Genomic DNA, 16820 nt, shown 5'->3' on the forward strand with positions numbered 1-16820 from the left:
CAGACTCAGTCATAGTAGCGGCGGCCGGAAAGGCGCATTCTGCGACAACCTCTTCCTCAGTTCCTCCGGAGAAGGACAGTAAGAACATGGACTCTCTGGGCAAGAGAATGTGTAACACTTCGGCTTCAGTGATGAAGGTGGCCAGTGCTTCCGCTCTCTTGGGGAGGTATGACCGATCACTCTGGGACTCCTTGTCACGGTTCACAGAAAAGCTGCCAAAAGAAGATCAGCAAGATTTTAAAGAAATCCTGCAGGAAGGTGGCTTGGTGGCAAACCAAGCTATTAGTGGGACGGCAGACACATCAGATCTGGCAGTACACGGATACTCCCATGGCATCTGCTCCAGATGATCAGCCTGGCTGCGTCTCACGGGGCTGAAACCGGACGCACAGCGGAGGATTGTGAATCTCCCTTTTAATGACTCCTCTCTATTCGGATCTCACGCGGATGAGGAGATGTTCAAAATGAAGACCGAATTGGACACGATTAAAGAGGTTGGGTTGGAAAAGAAGAAGGAATTCCGAAGGAGGTTCCGTCCATATGACCGGCACTCTTTCCATCAGAGAGTTCAAACCCCTCAATGGTCCTCCCAGCATCAGAATCAACCCAGGTCTCACTACCACCAGAGAAGACCTGGTAGAGGAACAGGAGCTACAAGACAGCCAGCTTCTACATCAAGCAACCAGCAAAGCAATGAGCGATGGCTTCCTCCATGCCCGTTAGCTACTCCGGTGGGAGGAAGTAATATGTTTCATCCGGAAGAGTGGAAGACCATAACAAAGGACAAGTGGGTGCTGAATATTGTTCAGAATGGCTATTTGCACAGATTGAAATCCCCATCTCCACCAGTACCTCCACAAGAACAATTTCTCCAAAAACTCCACTTGTTACAAGAGGAGGTAAACAGTCTTCTGCAGAAAGATGCCATAGAATTAGTTCCGGTTCCACAACAAAGACGGAATATATTCTCGTTATTTTCTGATACAGAAAAGAGGTCCCACCAGAGAATAGAGACCAATATTCGACCCGAGGTTTTTAAACAAATTCATCCGCAAGGAAAAATTTTGGCTGCTAGCTCTGCACCAAATCTTCCCTCATCTACACCAAGGGGACTGGATGTGTTCTATTGACCTGCAGGACGCCTCCTTTCATGTTCCTGTGTCCAAGAAATATCGAAAGTTTCTGCAATTTCAAGTGGCCTTCCAGCATTTCCAATTCAAGCTTCTTCTGTTTGTGTTCAAATCAGCTCCCCAAACGTTTTCGAAATGCATGGCAGTGGCGGCAGCGTTTCTTCGCAAAGGATATTCATATATCCTTATCTGGATGACTGGCTCCTGAGCTCGTCACCTACTCCGCTTCAGAGTCATCTCTCATACTGCCTTCAACTACTGAGCAAACTGGGCCTACAGGACAACTACAAAAAGTCGATCTTCAACCCAACCCAGATGATCCATTACCTGGGTGCTTTCCTGGATACCTCAAAGGCAAGCGTGTGTCCTTCGGAGGAGAGGTTTCCCTCAATCCGAGAGAAATGTCACAATCTCCTCTCAGCATCCCAGTCAGAAATTTGTCATGGCTGCTGGGTTCAATGGCTTCATGTATCTTCATCGTACCAAACGCCAGTTTGAACATGCGTTTTCTGCAGCAATCTCTGAAGGACCAGTGGATGCAGATATCAGGGCTTTGGGAGGACCGTGTTTCTCTCCCCCAATCGGCTAAGGATTCCATCAGATGGTGGATGAAGCGATCCCATCTACTGAAGGGAGTTCCTTTTCACCAGTACCCTCCTACTCAGACAATCGTTCCCTCCAAGGCTGGGGGGCTCATATGGGTCATCTCTAAGTGCAAGGACTTTGGTCAGACAGAACAAGGGTATCACATCAACCTTCTACAGCTAAGAGCCGTACATCTAGCTCTCAAATCACTGTTCCCCTCTCTCCAGTCCCGCTCCCTGTTGGTTCAAACAGCCAACACCACAACAATGTATTATCTGACCAAACTGGGGGGTACCAGGTCGAGACCTCTCTCTCTGGAGTCTCAGACCATCTGGAAATGGCTTCTTGCAAGATATTTAACCATTGTGGCCGTTCACCTTCCAGGAACTCTAAACGTCCAAGCAGATGCCATAAGCCGGGATTTCGTCGAAGCTCACGACGCTCAACAACTAGGAGACATTTTCTAGCATTGGGGAGTACCAGACACCGATCTGTTTTCATTTGCGGCAAACGCAAAAAGCCTGTCTTTGCATCCAGTTTTCACCAACCAGGTTCACGGGGAATGCCCTTTTACTAAAATGGTCTCAGACATTACTATACGCCTTTCCACCAATCCCGTTGATTCCTGCAGTGATCAACAAATTCTACAGTACCAACACCAGAATGATTCTGATACCTACGGAATGGCCTCGTCAGTGATGGTACCCGGACCTTCTTCCGCTATTAGAGGTCCAATACAGGATGTTACCATGCCGTGCAGACTTGTTTTCCAAGAACATGGGGAAGGTGTTTCACCCCAATCTCTCATCCCTAATGATTGACGACATGGCTTCTGAGGTCCTTCAGTACGGACACTTAGATTTACCTTCGGAATGTATGGACATTCTCGAGGAAGCCAAAAGACCGTCCACCAGCAAATCATACGCTTTCAAGTGGAAACGATTTTACTTATGGTGCATGGACAGTGGTCATGATGCCGTTTGGGTACAAGAGCAGGTGATCTTGCCGTATTTGCTACATTTGGCCAAATCTGGCCTTCAGTTTTCCTCTATAAAGGTTCATCTAGCCGCTATCACTGCATAAGAAAGTCCCCGACACGGGTTTCCTTTTTCCAAATCCCTGTGGTTAAATATTTTCTTGAGGGGGATAAAAAAAGGTTTACCCTCCGATTAGATCTCCATCTCCACCTTGGGAACTTAACATAGTTCTTGCTAAATTGATGGGTGCTCCTTTTGAACCTATTCACAGAGCTTCTCTGCAGCACTTGTCATGGAAAGCTGCCTTTTTAGTTGCCATCACTTCTGCCCGCAGGGTTAGTAAGATCCACATTGTGTTGTAGAGAGCCTTATACTGTTTTTCATGCAAACGGTGTTTTTAAGAACCCATCCGAGTTTTCTGCCTAAAGTGATCTTGGATTTCCATATCAATCAGGCCATCACTCTACCCACATTCTTTCCCAATCCCTCAACTCTTCCTGAGAGGTCCCTTCATTCTCTAGACCTCAAGAGGGTTCTAAAATTTTATTTAGACAAAACAAAGGGCTTGAGAAAATCTGACCGACTGTTCATAAACTATGGTTCCATAAATACCGGTTCTGCAGCCTCCAAAAGATCTATCTCTAGGTGTATAGTGTCTTGTTTATCTTTGTCCTACCAACTGGCCAACAAAGATCTCCCGGGCAAACCTAAGACCCATTCTACCAGGGGAAAAGGCTCTCCTTAGGACCGTACCTATTGCAGAAATTTGTAAAGCAGCCACATGGCGTTCAGTTCATGCTTTCACTTGCCATTACTGTTTGGACTGTGATACACAGGCGGATGCTCAATTTGGGCAAGCCTCACTAAGAGATTTATTTGGATGATTCCATATTAGATGCTGTGTTACCTGTTCTTGGTGCTGTTTGCTCGTCCGCGGGAAGTGGATATGGGCTTGCTACTTCTATTCAGTGCTTATGACTATTGATGAGTATCCCCTGGAAGAGAAGAATAAGTTACATACCTGTAATCCTAGTTCTCTTTCAGGGGTATACTCATCAAAGTCATAAGCAGCCCTCCCGTCTCACCGGACGAGCATTAACAGTACAATAGCGTGTTTGCATCTTATATCCTGGTTACTACAAGTTAGTACACTGTAAAAAAAAAAACGGACCTAACTGTCGCCTGTGGTGTATGATTGGAGCAGGGGGCTCCTGGAGGTCCTAAAGGCCCGGTGTCCAGGTTCGTGGATGCCTTGAAGGTAAGGTTGCAGTTTTTTACTATACTGTGATGTTATTCATCTATGCAGCCTATGGGCCAATTGCCTGCTATTACCTTTTTTTCTTTTTCTGAAAATAAAGGGCTATGGTGGAACACTATGGCAGTGTAGGTTCTCTATTACAGTATTTAGATGTGGGATTATTTTCATGCAATAGAAACCCATGTCATTTTGGCATTTTAGCCTTTTGGATCTATAATCCTTAATTTAAGAATATCCCCAGGCGTCGGACTGGATCCGGAAAGTTTGTCGTTAGCACTACCCCTGCGTGTCGGTAGGTGGCATTGTGCGGCTCCGCATCCGTCGCTGGCGTCGTAAGCGCTGAGATGACGTCACAGAGACTACTTGGGCGCCACCCATGCGTGCTGACGTCAGTTCTTTCTTTTTCCACGCCAGCAAGTGCAGATCCGGTTAGAGCACGTACCCTAGTCACTTTTTAATGACTTTTTTGAGACTTTTGTCTTCTACTTTTTTTTTTGGTGTTTGACTCCTGGTGCCACGTAGGGATGCCTGGGTTTAAATCCTGCGGGGCCTGCCGCCGTACGATGTAGGTGGCCGACCCCCATGGCATCTGTCTCTACTGTCTGGAGCGCGACCATGACTCCAGGTCATGTTCCGACTGTCTGGCCATGGCTCTGAAGGCTTTGTGGGAGCTGTCCGATAAGCTGCTGGAGGCCAGGCAGTCGTCTCCGTGCTGTGCGAGGTCCAGGGGTCGCTCGAGGGACCGACCGTGGAGCCATCTCCATCGCTCCTCGAAGTCCAAGTGTTCACCCTCGGAATCGGGTAAGAGACGTCGCAATAAAAAGTCGAAGAAGCGGGTATGCTCTCTGACCTCCCCCCGTCGGTCTCCGGACGTGGACAAGGGGGCCTGGGGTCCTTCCCCTGTGCTCCGTAGGACCCTGAGAGTCCCGCGGCCTACCTGCCATACCCGGGTTCGTCGGCGACTCCGACCCAGGTGCAAGAGTTCCTTGCCGCCATGGACTGCCTTTTCAGGCATAGGGCACGCGCCTTTTGGCCCTCGGTCCCTATTGGGGGCCCTTGCTTGCCACCGACAACTCCGGCGCCACAAGGTCCTCCGCCGGCAGCTCCGTTCCCGGCGCCGCATTGGGTTCTGTCCGTCCCACTTACGCCCTTGCCTGAGTTTCTGGGCAATTTTGCTCCAGTTTGGGACTCTAATTGGGACATTGAGCTGGATTGGCGCTGTTCCCGGCTCCGTTGGAGCATTTCTTTTCCCATGTGCCTCCCCAACCTCCGCAGCCTGTGCCTCAGCCCGTGGAGGAGGGGGATGACTGGGAGGGGTAGGAGGGCCCTCTGGCATGGCAGTGCTAGTCCGAACATGAGTGGGCGGAGGACTCGGAGGATGCAGGTGGCCTTGACCTCTTCTCTGAGCCTTGGTTTGTGTATCCTCCCGCTGTCATGGAGGAAGGCGCCACATACACTGTGGTGCTCCGTAGAGCAGCTGAGGCTCTTGACCTTGATCTGCCTGCTATTACCCTCAAGACTCACCTCCTTTCTGAAGTGCTTCAGCCGGTGGCAAGTTCTATAGAACCTCTGCTTCTGTTCAATGAGGCCTTGGCGGATGTTTAGAGGGCACCTGGTCGAGACCAGCCACGGGGGTTCCTGTGGATAAAAACGTGGCCAGGCATCATCGCTCTGCACCGGGTGACCCTGCCTTTTTAGCAAATCATCATTCAGGCCTCCACTTCCCAAAGTGCATTCCCACCGCTCCGCCGGATAAGTAATCGAAAAAGCTGGAGCAGTTTGGCAAGAAGTTGTTTTCCTCTGCCAGCCTGGGGCTGCGGTCAGTCAACACCACATGTCTCTTGGACCGCTACTCTCGCGCTGTGTGGGACACGGTTAGACTGATTTACTCCCCTGGAGGCACCGGGTCGCTCCGGTCCACCCTGCTGACTTCAGCTGCGAATACCTAATTCACGACAGCAGACGCCTGTCAAGAGCGGCTTCACCCGAATTAAATACGTGCTACAGCTATTGTTCTCCGGCACATGGGGGTCCCCAAATCACCGATACCGAAGAGGCACACTATCCCATCCTGACTCCTCCATTAGCAGCTTCACTGCCCCAAACTTCAAACAGGCCAAAGTAAGTCTTTGCTAACTTACAAAAGCCAACCGGCCAACTTGTTTCTCTGCAAAGCATTCTGCCTTTTACCCGGGCACCTTGAGACTACCTCGCTCTACTCAAATTCTGTCTGCTCACACGATCTGAAAGAAACAGGTTAGTGTTAGATTCCTTACCTTAGAATATCCCCAGGCGTCAGACTGGATCCAGAAAGGTTTGCGCAGGACCCTTGCGCGTCGGTAGGCGTCGTCCGCAGCTCAGCGTCATTGGCGCCGTGATGACGTCGTCGATGTACTTAGACACCGCCCTCGCGAGCTGACGTCAGTTCTTCATTTTTCCGCACTGGCAAGCGCAGATCTGGAAAAAGCAGTACTCAGTCATTTTTTGACTAAACTTTTTCGATCCTTTTTGATCACTTTTCGAGTCTTTACGACTCTCAGTGCCGGTAGTGATGCCCAGGTTCAAGCCCTGTACCGACAGCAACCGACTGTCGGTTACCGATCCCCACCGCCGGTGCCTCTATTGCCTTGGGGCCGACAAGTCGTGCCCCGACGCCGGGCCCTGGCGTCAAAGGCTAGGCGGGAGCGGTCCCGTAAGCGCTTCGAGATCCGGCAGTCGGCCCGTGCCGCTCACGGTCCCGGTCCAGGAGGGGGTCGCGGGGCCACAGTCGTCGAAGCTCGGCGAGTGGTCACCATTTTTCGGGCTCCAAGTCCTCAGGTAAGAGGCACAAGAAGTCAAAGAGACGACATCGCTCTTCCGACTCCCCCCGACGCTCGGCCTGCTCCATACCCGCCTGTCCCTGGGTCAAACGCAACGCCGGAGATCGATGCATTGCTCATGGCCATGAGGTTGCTCTCTCCTCCGTCAGGTTCCGCAGCACCTTTGGGCCCCGCGGTCCCGGCTGGGAGCCCAAGCGGGCCGGGTGCTTCGGCGACTTTGGTCCTGGCGCCGCAGAGCCCCGCTTGATCCGGGTTGCCGCTGGTCAACCTTCCGACCCTGCCGGCGTCGACCCCTAGGGTGTCGCCCCCGGACGGCGCTGTCCCTGCTTCATCCGGCATCGGACCGGCGTCACTCGACTCCGCATTCGACGCCGGCAGAAGAGCAATTCTTCTATGATCCGGCTCCATCCTTTGCACCTGATTTTCAGGAGATGGAGGGCGAGGGTGACTGGGAGGGGTCCGTGGACCCTCTGACACAGGCGTGTCAGTCATTTCAGGACTGGACAGACAAGCTAGGGGAATTCTCAATTCTTTGAGATCGAAACGCCGTCGACCTCTCCAACAAAAACTACATTATCACATTAATTTTAATGCAGAGTTTTAATAATTATTGTTGTTTTCCAATGCAATGTAATTTAAAAAATGTCACCAGCACTTCACACACTCCCACTTCTTGTGTGAGCACTAGAGATAATACCTAAAGTATATTATACTCCATTTATGCAGATTATAAATGTGTTGTCATTCAAAAAAAACTAGTGTCCATATATGTTAAGTATCAAAGTCCCTCCAGGACTTTCTTGCACTAGTTCATCTGATTAGGACAGTTCTAAAATTATCAGTAGACCAGGCTACCTGAGGACCCTTTAGGCCTCTCCCAGACCCTTGTTCTACACACCAACCTTATACTACCCCTGGTCTCACTACTGGGGTCCCTTGTTCTTCAAACAGTTTGGGACACGGTGGCGAAAACTCTGCCCCAGGGCCCGGAGGAGGTTCAGGCTGTACTTTCCCAAGCTGTTGCGAAGGGGAAGGATGCCACGAAGTTCGCCATTCAGTGTGGGCTGGACACCGCGGACTCTTTGGCCACGAAGGGGAAGGATGCCGCGAAATTCGCCATTCAGTGTGGGCTGGACACCGCGGACTCTTTGGGCCACGACGGTGGCCCTGCGTTGCCATGCCTGGTTGCAGTCCACAGGGTTTTCGGGGGATATCCAGAGTTCCCTCATGGACATACCTTTTGATGGTACTCGCCTGTTTGGCGATAAGGCAGACAGTGCGCTGGAGCGTTTCAAGGACTCTTGGCTACTGCCAAATCCTTGGGCCTCTCCACCACACGCCCGGCCACGTCTACCTTTCATTCCTTTCGTGGACACGGAAGGGGGCGCCCCTACACGTTTGTTCAGACAGAAGCCTGCGCCGACCCAACCTTAGCGCGGGTGTCGTGGTGGCACAGGGTCAGCGTGTGGGTCAGTCCACCTCCGCTCCCACGGCATCCGCCTCAAAGCCTTCCTAGTCCACGCTTTTTGGGTGCACCCCATGGCAGTGTGCGGCAGGATTCAACATCACCTCCCCCCACTGGCGTTCTGTCACTTTGGACAGATGGGTGCTGAAAATAGTCCGAAAGGGCTACTCCATCCCCTTTGAGTATACCCCCCCAGCCATGCCACCTCAGTTCCACCGCATGTCGGGGGATCACTTTGTGTGTCTCCAACAGGAGGTCACGGCCCTCTTGCCCAAGAGGGCCATCGAGCGCGTTCCTGGGCCAGAAGTAGGACGTGGTTCTTTTCCCCACTACTTTCTGGTCCCCAAGTAGGAGAAAGGGGGCCTGCGCCCCATCTTGGACCTCAGGAACATCAATCGCTTCCTCCGAAAGGAGAAGTTCAAGATGTTGACTCTGGCTTAGGTCTTGGCTGCCCTCGACCCTGGAGACTGGATAGTAGCGTTGGACTTGCAGGACGCATATTTTCACATCCCTGTCCTTCCGGCCCACGGGCGTTACCTGGGGTTCACGGTAGGCCAGGACCATTTTCAGTTTGCCATGCTCTCCTTCGGCCTTACCAGCGCCCCTCGGGTGTTCACGAAAGTGATGGCGGTGGGAGCAGCTCATATGCGCAGGTCAGGGGTGGCAGTCTTCCCCTACCTCGACGACTGGTTGTTGAAGGCGGGCTCGCCCGGGCAGTCGTCACCCAACTTCAGATTACGGCCGACTTCCTGCATTTGCTGGGGTTCTCCATCAACGTGCCAAAGTTGCACCTGAGTCCCTCTCAGAAGCTCCCCTTCATCGGAGCGGGTCTGGATTCAACACAGTTTCGGGTTTATCCTTCTGAGCAGCGAGTCCGGTATATTCAGGCTTTGATTCCGATCTTTCAGCCTCCATCCTGGGTTTCGGTCAGGATGACCCTCTGGCTCTTGGGCCTGATGGCCTCCTGCATCCTGCTAGTGCAACATGCCAGATGGCATATGCGGGCTCTGCAGTGGGACCTGAAGTTCCAGTGGGCACAGCATCAGGGCAACCTGTCCAATCATGTCCAGAACTCAAAAGGCACTGCATGACAATTGCAGTGGTGGCTCACGAATCTCAATTGTTTCAATGGCAGATCCCTCTCCCTTCCTCAACCGGAGCACACAGTGGTGATGGATGCATCCCGCCTGGGATGGGGCGGCCACTTGGGAGAGACGGAGATCAGAGTCCTCTTGTCTCCGGCGGAGTCCCGGCTCCATATCAATCTTTTGGAGCTTCAGGCGGTCCGACTTGCACTGAAGGCATTCCTTCCCTCTGTCCGGGGAAGTGTAGCGCAGGTGTTCATGGACAACACCACCACCATGTGGTATTGCAACAAACAGGGCAGGGTGGGGTCGTGGACCCTATGTCAGGAGGCTCTGCGCCTCTGGACATGGCTGGAACATCAAGGCATTACCTTGAGGTTCAGCCATGTCCAGGAAGAAGTGTGGCGCCGCGGCCAGGACGACTGACGCTGGACGCTGGGATCACACTTCGATCCCCGGCTCCGGCGGCAGGGGTCTGCCCAGCACCATGTGACTCTGGACAATAGCTCGCTTAATCTTCCCCACGACCCCCTGCGCCGAGATACCCCTTCGGGGTGATTTGTGTGCTATACAAGTACTGGATTTATTTATTGGTGGTTCAACACCTTGCAGGTTCTCTGAACGCCAGGGCGGACGAACTCGGCCGTCGGTGCTTGATGGATCACGAATGGAACTCGGACGTGGCGCAAGGTCTCTTTCTGCAATGGGGAGAGCCTTGGTTAGATCTATTCGCCACCGAAGAGAACGCACAATGTCATCAATTATCCAGTATTGGGGTATCTTTCATAGATTAACATGCTTAGAATCATCCCCGCCGACGAGATGGGAGTCTCGCGGTACAATAAAACATATACATTATAGTCATAATAACATTATACCATAGGCTATAGTGTATAGCAAAGTCACTACATTAGCCTATCTTAGTCTTTTTGTAAAAAGAACCAAACTTGGAAAAACAGCCAATCAGGCAGCAGCACCCTCTAGAACATTCCCCCCACAGAGAGGCAAACCCTCAGATTTTCTGACCCACATAAGGAATGTATGTACTGCCTCTACCCAGCACACAAGGTCAAGGACTGCAGGATCTGAAGAACCTTTCCTGCCAAGACCTTGAAGGATCGAGAAGGACGCCTGCTGGTTTGGTTGGAGAAGTTGAAGGCATGATCTGAGGTGGTAGCTGAAGGTGAAGGCAGTATTAGTCCTCAAGCTTCCACCCCCATATCCAAGAAGAGGGATAGATCTGGGGATCCTCCTGAGAAGCTGAGTAAGACCTTGAAAACATCCTCTTCTGAGGTGGGTCACTCTTCCTCTAAAAAAGAGAAAGTCTCTTCTGTGAGAAGTTAGCCTGGCATATGATGTCCACTATTCTAGTGGGCACCTTTCACCAGTCTAAACGACCGTTATTGATGTCGGTTGTAAAGTCAACCTTATAGACAAGCTATCCTAATGGTAGCTTGGACCAGCAGTCTTAGGCTAAAACTTCAGAGAGCATGTAAAGCCAGTTGTTTTACCAATTATAATCCCTTGAGTACCAAATGAAAGGACACCACACAAGGTATATATCAAATATATATGTATTCATTTCTAACACAACCCCTCTGAACTCTTTGAGGTCAGAGATCGAAATACATCACAAGTTACTCATTAAGCATACTATAAGTTGCACAAATACAGTTTTACCCTAGGGGCCTCACAAACCATATACTAAGTAAGTGGTATAAGGACCACTTCAGGAATAGTGAATAGGCCCAAGACCTAGGGAATCGCTGGGGCTACACTAAACAACCAAAGGTTAGGAAGTAGGAGACTCGCGGCTGACGCGTGCAGTGTGGAAACACAGTCGCGAGTTACCATTGACTTATAATGGAGAACGAAGAAGTTACAAAGTTACTGATTTAGGGCACTTTCAGATGGACTACGACAAAACCCCTTTAAACTAGGACACTTGGATAGTCAATACCCACAGGAGCACCGGAGTACTCGAGTTACCTCACCCAGGGAAGCCGGGTGCATAGGTGTCTTTTCGTGTCGAGTTTCGTCGATGCTTTCAATGGAGATCTGCAAAAGAAGTGCTGCAGGCGGCCAAAGGAAGAGTGTCTGGGTGGATCCAAGGGTGGAACGAAGAACTGAAGAACCTGAAAGCAGGGGGGACAGAGTCTGGGTCACTAGCCAGTGACCAGGAAGGAACCAGGCGATGTCGTGATGCAATCAGGTGAAGAGGTGAAGTTTGTCTCTGCAGCCACGAGGACCAGGAGGTGTCGACGACGACCAGGAGCTGGATTCGAGCTGTCCCACGAAGGATCTAGTTGACTGCGGTGTCGGTATCCGGATTGGACTCAACAATCCTTGGCAACCGCAATCCACGCAGGAAGTGAAGATTGGCTTCAAGTCAGACCAGCAAGGTCTGGGGAGCTTCTCCTTTGTAGGGAAGGTGGAGCAAGGCTGGAGCAACCAGGAAAGCGGTGTAAATTCAAAGGTTCGTCTTCAGAGGGCTCACTAGCCAACGGGCTAGCAACCGGGAAGACGCGTTGAGCTGAAATGCCGGCACATGCCCCACGCGGCACTCGTGGAGTGTGGAGGGCTGAGCTTTAGTGCAAATGGCGCTCGGGTCTGGGACTTCTCGTACCCCAATGCACAACTGCGAGGGTGCCTCGGTCGTTGCACAGTTAGCAAGATGCAGGATGTCCAGGGTGTCCGGTCCCACGTCTCTCGTGTCCGCCACAGGTCTCAGCTTTGCTGTAGATGTGGGTCGGAGTCCGAGAAGTCTGAGAGTCCAGTTCCTGCGTCTTCGGGATCCGTCGGGAGCGTCGACAAAGCAGACCGGCAAGTTACTGGTGGTGCCTGTTTGCACAGGGTGGTCACTACTTGACCACAAGGGAGATGTCTTCAGTCTTCTGGTCTGTATAGAATGTCGAAGGTCCAAGAGTTTTGTTTCAGAGTTTCGTTCCAGGATAATCTAATGTCTCTAGACACAGCTCCTATCTTTGTACTGATTTTAGGGTCTGGATTACCTGCTAAGTCCTTCCTATGGGTGGACCTGAGAAGGGGGTGGTTACACCCCTTTCCCGTTGTCCAGTTTCGCTCCAGAGCGGGGCTGGAGTGCCCCAGCAACTGGTTTGAACTGGGCTATGCATGGAGCTCCTTGTGTGCCCCAGGCAGTGTCTGGAAAAGCATCTTTCCATTCAACCCACCCTGCCCCAATACACTACAGGCTGTCAGGGGAGGTGCTAGCACCTCCTTCGACAGGAAACCTATTGTCCAGGCCTCCCTTGCTGGAGTTTCGTCCAGCTGCAAGAGGTCAGACTCGTGTCTGTGGTTGCAGCATCCATTTTGTGATGCTGAGGCTCTGTTTAACTTTAACCGGGTAAAGCAGTAACATACATGTCTTTTCCCTCTAGAAGGGTGGGATGCTACCCCCGCCGCCAGAATTGACTGGGGGTAGTCGGCGCCAGAATTGGCGAGTGGGTAGTATTCCAAAGTGTTTGACACCTTACACGACATGTTTTGATAAAGTCAAACCAAAGTTATCATTAACCGCGAGGATTATAATGCACTTAAGAGTATATGGTATGGCTACATCATAGAACAGCTATAAGGACATGGTTCCGAAAGCTGCAGATCGGCTCAGCTCATGCTAGGGCACCCTCTCACATAAAACCAAGCACTCTGCCTCCAGGATTGTTAAGGCCTGTCATAGGAGTGACTTATAGGTTACTATGTGTCTATATATAAGGTAGATCTAGATATACTATATCTAAGTAAGGGGTGATTACACCACCTTACCCAAGCTGAGTGATCAGCCTGTGGTGTCAGTTTGGATGGCCATCCAGGGGTGGCATAATACATGCTGCAGCCCCTGGTAGGCCTTGGATGCACCTATGCCCTGGGTACCTATGGTACACTATACAGGGGCTCACAAAGGTGACCCAATACCCAATCAGGTATGTACCTAAAGTACATGGTATCAATTTAGAGAGAACAGCTGGGCTGTGGGTCTGATTAGCAGGCCCACAGCCACACTAAAGTAAAATAAAACAGAGAATCACAGCAAAAAGTGGGGGTGACCATAGGAAGCAGACCCCACTCTCCTACACAACCCCCCCCCCCCAACGTAGGGACATTAAACACACCTTGACCAGTTGAGTCTTCATGTTCGAAGTGGAAATATCTGGAGAGTCCATCTGCATTTTCATGGTCAGTCCCATGTCTATGTTCCACTGTAAAGTCCATCCCCTGTAGGGGAAATGGACCACCTAAGCAGTTTGGGATTTTCACCCTTCATCTGATTTAGCCACAAGAGGGGCTTATGGTCGGTCTGAATCTTGAAGTGAGTACCAAACAAGCATGGCCTCAGCTTCTTCAGGGCCCAAATCACAGCCCTCTCAATAGCTGATCAACGTTTCCAACGTTTCTCGCTAGGGGTCAGCCTTCTACTAATAAAAGCTATTGGCTGGTCTCGACCATCTTTATTCAATTGTGAAAGAACAGCACCCACACCCAATTCAGAAGCATCTGTTTGAACTATGAATTCCTTGGAGTAGTCTGGACTTTGCAGAATAGGTGCAGTGCACATGGCCTGCTTCAGGCCATCACATGCCTTTTGACAGCTTACTGTCCACTGAACTTTCTTTGGCATTTTCTTGGAAGTTAAGTCATTAAGAGGAGTCACAATGGATCCATAGTTCTTAGCAAACTTCCTGTAGCACCCAGACAGGCCCAAGAAATCCCTGACCTGTGTCTGGGTGGTGGGAGGAGTCCAGTCCTTTATGGTCTGGATTTTGCTCTCCAATGGTTGAACCTGACCTCCACCTACCAGGTGGCCCAAGTATACACCTTGCTCTGCCCTATCTGGCACTTAGTAGCCTTGATAGTTAGGCCTGCCTTCTGCAGGGCCTCCAAAACATTCTTCAGGTGGATCAGGTGAACTTCCCAAGTGGAGCTAAAGACAGCAATATCATCAAGATAAGCTGCACAGTAGTCATCCAGACCTGAGAGGACTTGGTTCACCAACCTTTGGAATGTGGCAGGTGCATTCTTCAGCCCAAAGGGCATTAACACAAATTGATAATGACCTCCTGGGTTTGAGAATGCTGTTTTGGCTTTTGCATCATCAGCTAGTCTGATCTGCCAGTAGCCAGCTGTCAAGTCAAATGTGCTCAAAAACTTGGCAGAAGCCAATCTGTCAATGAACTCATCTGCTCTTGGTATTGGGTGGGCATCTGTCCTAGGGACAGCATTGAGGCCTCTGTAATCCACGCAAAACCTCATCTCTCTCTTACCATCTTGGGTATGGGTTTAGGCACAAGGACTACAGGACTGGCCCAAGGGCTCTCTGAGGGCTCAATGACTCCCAACTCCAACATCTTTTGGACCTCTCTCCTGATACAGTCCCTGACATGGTCAGGTTGCCTGTAGATTTTACTCTTCACAGGCAGACTGTCACCATTGTCCACCTCATGGGTGCACCAGCTAGTCTGACTTGGAGTCAGTGAAAACATATGTCTGTAGGACTGGAGAACTTGTCTGCAGTCCCTCTGTTGCTGATCAGCGAGGCTTCCTGCCAAGGCTACACCATCAACTGACCCATCATCAGGGTTCTGAGAAAGCAGGTCTGGGAGAGGGTCACTCTCCTCATATCCCTCATCTGTAGCCATGAGCAAGCCCATGTCTGCCCTGTCAACATATGGTTTCAATCTGTTGACAAGAAGCACCCTGTGGGGGCTCCTGTGAGTTCCAAGATCAACCAAATAGGTTACCTCTCCCTTCTGTTCAACAACAGTGTGGGGTCCAGACCATTTGTCTTGGAGTGCTGCTGGGGCCACTGGCTCCAACACCCACACTTTTTGTCCTGGCTGGTAAACACTCAGCACGCCCTTTTGGTCATGCCAGGCTTTTTGAAGTTCCTGGCTAGCCTCAAGGTTTTTGGATGCCTTTTTCATGTACTCGGCCATCCTGGAGCGAGACTAAGTACATAATCCACAATGTCTTGTTTAGGCCTTTTGAGAGGTAACTCCCATCCTTCCTTCACTAGACATAGGGGGTCCTCTTCCAGGGTGCCCAAACAGAAGCTCAAAAGGGCTGTAGCCAACCCCCTTCTGTGGGACCTCTCTGTAAGCAAACAAAAGGCAGGGCAGAAGGATGTCCCATCTTCGCCTAAGCTTTTCAGATACACCCTTGATCATGCCCTTTAAGGTCTTGTTGAATCTATCCACCAGACCATTACACTGTGGATGATAGGGTGTGGTGAACTTGTAGTTCACTCCACACTCCTTCCACATAGCAGTCAAATATCCAGATATAAAGTTTGCACCTCTGTCTGAGACAACCTCCTTCGGAAAACCCACAATGTCAATCCCAACTCTTTCAAAGGGAACCCCCACCACAGGTAGTGGTATTAGGGGGGCCTTTGTGGTGCCACCTGATTTGCCACTGGCTTGGCAGGTGACACAGGAGCAACAAAACTCCTTGGTATCTTCTGACATGTGGGGCCAGTGAAAGTGAGGGACAAGCCTGTCCCAAGTCTTGTTCTGGCCAAGATGTCCTGCTAAGGGAATATCCTGGGCTAATGCAAGAAGGAAGCCCCTGAATGCCAAAGGTATGACCAACCTCCTGGAAGCAACAGGCTTGGGGTATCTAGCCGCTGAATATAGGAGCCCTTCATCCCAATACACTCTATGGGTTCCATTAGCATTCCCAGCAGCCTCAGCAGCAGCTTGCTGTCTGAGGGGTTCAAGAGAAGGGCAGTCCAACTGCGCCTGCCTCAGATCTGCCCTTGAAGGTCCCCCTATCCCAAGAAACTCAACCTGATCAGGCTCAAGCTCTTTTAGGACAGTTCCTTCTTGGGTCTCACAATCCGCTTCCTTGGAAGGCTGATCCTCATCCTGAGGCAAGGGGGAAGGCACTGCCTTAACCCTACTGCTTCTCCTCCTGGTAGGCAACTGGTCCATATTTTCAGGATCCAGGGCCTGTTCAGTGTTGCAATTTTTGACCTGTGACCTAGTCACAGCAAGGACATGTGCTGATATTCCTAACATTTCTGCATGAGTCCTATACTCCAATTCAGACCAGACTGAAGATTCTAGGTAATTGCCAAGCAAACATTCTACAGGGAGGTCTGAAATAACAACAACTCTTTTGAGGCCAGCTACCCCTCCCCAGGAGAAATTAACAATTGCCATACTATGGGTGGTAGTGACATTGCTTGCATTGGTCACTAGGTAATTGTCACCTAGTATGGTGACACTGGCACATGTGTCCCTGTAGGCCTGAGCTACTTTGTTATTAATTAAAGGAGTCTGTCTGTACTTGCCCAAGTTACTGGGGCTCACACTAGAGGACATAGCCATGTCCACATCACAGACAAGAACAGCTTGAGTTGGTATTCTGACTAGGCCAGAATCCATCTCAGTTCCCAGGGTTAACCCTACTACACCCTTCTGTTGAGAACCACCACTATTAGCTGTACTAGGGGGAACAGTTGCCTTAGGGGGCAATGGTGGTT

Source organism: Lissotriton helveticus, chromosome 9, assembly GCF_964261635.1.
Source record: "Lissotriton helveticus chromosome 9, aLisHel1.1, whole genome shotgun sequence".
NCBI lineage: Eukaryota > Metazoa > Chordata > Amphibia > Caudata > Salamandridae > Lissotriton > Lissotriton helveticus.